We start from the raw sequence: 3,317 nt of genomic DNA on the forward strand, positions 1-3,317 counted from the left end.
GTGGAAGCCAAGCAGAGAATCTTAAAGGCAACAAAAACAAAGGGCCAAGTGACATTCAGAGGCAAACCAATTAGAATCACTCCAGACTTCCCAAACCAAGTCATGAGAGCCAGAAGGGCTTGGAGTAACATATTCCAAACTCTGAAAGAAAACAACTTCCAGCCAAAAATTTCCTATCCAGCAAAACTTTCTATCAAATTAGATGGAGAAATAAGAAGCTTCCATGACAAACAGAAACTGAAGGAATTTATGTCTTCAAAACCAGCGCTAGAGAAAATACTCAAAGAGATTAACTACAAAGAAGAAATAGGTAACACTCACCAGAACCAGAGAAACAAGAGTTTCCATCCAACAGACAACTAAGATTGGTTATCTGTGGAGACTCATTATTTATGTTAGTCTTTTACCTATCTCTAAATTGTATTGTTTGCCTTTATTGTTGTTAATTTTTAGGATTTCTAGTTGGAATATTAATATACCTTCAGATATAGCATTTGGAAATATTTTATCCAATTCTATTAGTAACTTTTAACTCTGTTTACATTGTCTTTGGATATACAATATTTTCTTTTATTTTTTAGGGAGTTTGTATATTCTTCTGTTGCCTGTGCCATTGAAATCATATCCAAGAAATCACTGCCAATTTCAATGTTGTGAGGTTTTATGACCCAGATTTTCTCCTAAAAGTTTATAGTCTCAAGATTTATATTTAGGTCTTTTATCTAGTTTGAGTTAATACTTGTATGTGGGATTAGGTAAGGGTCCAATTTTATTCTTTTCCATGTAATTATTATTTTTCAACAATATTTAGTTAAAAGATTATTATTTCCACCACCAAATCTTCGTGGAAACCTTGTCAAAAATAACTTGACAATATAGGGAAGAAGTTAGCTCTAGGCTTGTATTTAACTCCAATGGTCTATATATCTGCCTTTAGAACAGTACTACACTGTTTCAATTATTGTAGCTTTATATGGTTTGAAATCAGAAAATATACATCTTCTAGCTTTGTTTTTGCTTCGAGATCGTTTTGGGTATCTAGAGTCCATATTCCATATCAGGATAGATTTTTTTCTGAAAAATAAATATATGATAGTTTCACCTAAAAAAAAGAAAAAAATATTCTCTGGTAAGAAAGAAAGCAAAAAGAAATATTGAAATGTTATCTTTAAGTCATCAAAAGCTTGGTATCAGACAAATGAAACTGTTATGTGAGATTATAATTTTTAATTTTGGATAAATTGCTATAATACTAGATGTCAACCACTAAGCCAAGCATGGGAGGGAGGGACGGGGAGAGAATGGGGTGGGGATCGGGTGGGGGCTGACTGGGCGATGTGTGCATGTATGTCTACAAAAGTTTGTATCCCACTATGATGTATGAATACAGTGCACCAATAAAATAAAATTAAAAAAAAAAAAATAAATAAATAATTAGTTAAAAACAGAATGGGTCAGGGATTTAGCCTAGAGTAGAATGTTCCTGGATTCAATATCTAGTGCCATGTTTGAGCCGGGCATGGTGGCGCACTCTTGTAATCCCAGCACTTGGGAGGCTGAGACAGGTGGAGGATCGCACAGGTTCGAAGCCAGCCTCAGCTCCTTAGTGAGGCTCTCAGCAACTTAGGGAGACCCCGAGTCCAAATAAAGTATAAAAGAGGTCTGGGAGTGTAGCTCAAGAGTTGTTTGAATTTCCATTGAAATAATTTTCCAAACATTTTATTTTTATTTATTGATTGATTTTGCAGTAGTGGGTATTGAACCCAGGGGCATTCTACCTCTGAGCTACACCCCCGGCCCTTGTTTCTTATTCTTTATTTTGCAACAAGGTCTCACTAAGTTGTAGGGGGCCTCACTAAGTAGCTGAGGCTGGCTGTGAATCTGTGATCCTCCTGTTTCAGCCTCCCAAGTACTGGGATTACAAGCGTGCGCCACCACGCCTGGCCAAACATTTTATATAGTACTCCTTTGATGCTGTTGCCAACTGTGTCTCTGTTTTACATTGGCTTTAGCGAGACATGGTGTCTGAGACTTCTTAGGTTCCCAGTTTTCTCAGGGTTTGATCAACTTGTCAAATGTTTCATAGGTGGATGATGGCTCTTTTCTCTCTGTCTTTCTCTGTCTGTCTGTCTGTCTGTCTGTCTGTCTGTCTCTGTCTCTGTCTCTGTCTCTCTCTCTCTCTTGCAGAAAATAAGAAGCCTGGTAAAGGTTCCAAAGGCTGCAAGAAGGTAAGTTGTCTGTACGTCCAGGAGAGGTGTGCCTATTATTGGGGCATCAGGTGAGTAGAATAGTGGGTGATTCTGGATGGTGCATCCCATTGGAATAATAGGTCTATCTTTTTCTCCCTTTCTGGGTGGCCGCAACAGAGAACTATCAGCATGTATTAAGTTCCCTCCACAAGTCATAATATGCTTTGTACTTGATTACTTGATTTACCTTGGTAGGAATGATCACTCTTCCTTTTGTTAGCATTGCCTTGGCACATGCTGGGCAAGGGCTGTACTGCTGAGCTACATTCCCAGCCCATCCTTCTGCGTTATTTATTCTTTTGCAGTGCTAGGGATAGAACCAGGCCTTGGGCCATGCTAGGCAAGTGTGGACCCCTGAGCCATACTCTCAGCTCTTAGTCCCACTTGTTTTTAATGAGGAAGCTGAACCTTACAGAGAAAGTTTCTAGGTTCAAAGTAACATAGCTGGGGCTTGAGCCCTTCTCATTCCCACATCTCTGCTTCTCATGAAGGAGAGGGGCCAAAATATCATCTTGGGCCACCTTTAATCTCCTTGTCCTGCTGATAAAGGTTTTGCCTACCTGGAGAAAGCTTGGGTCCTAACATGTTAACCTGGGTCAAGTTGTCAAACTTTAGGCAGCTGGCTTTAAACCTGTGATCCTCCTGTCTCAGCCTCCCATATACCGGAATTATAGGTGTGTACCACTGTGTTTGGCTAATGGTTATTTTTAACAAGTTTACTGGCACTACTTACTGCTGGTCCAAGGACCCTATTTTAGGGACTACTTGTCTAGAAGGCAGTAAGGGAAACCTTCTTGGCCTAGGGAACCTTTATCAGCAGCCCATTGCCCCCCAACTCTTTCTGGATTTCTTCTTCAGCCAGTCCCTTTCTGGCTAGAGAAGGGCTCTCTCCCATCAGCAGGCAGATCTCTGTTGACAGAGGTTTTCATTTGTTTTTTCTTGGCAAACATCCAACTCTGAACAGCTTAAAACACCTGCCCCTGTAGGGATAGGCAACTTCCATGGGTTAATGATCTCTGACTTTTTTTTCTCTTGCATGGTGACCAGCCTGCAAAGCAACATGGGAAG

Source organism: Muscardinus avellanarius, assembly GCF_963383645.1.
Source record: "Muscardinus avellanarius genome assembly, chromosome: X".
NCBI classification, from domain to species: Eukaryota; Metazoa; Chordata; class Mammalia; order Rodentia; family Gliridae; genus Muscardinus; species Muscardinus avellanarius.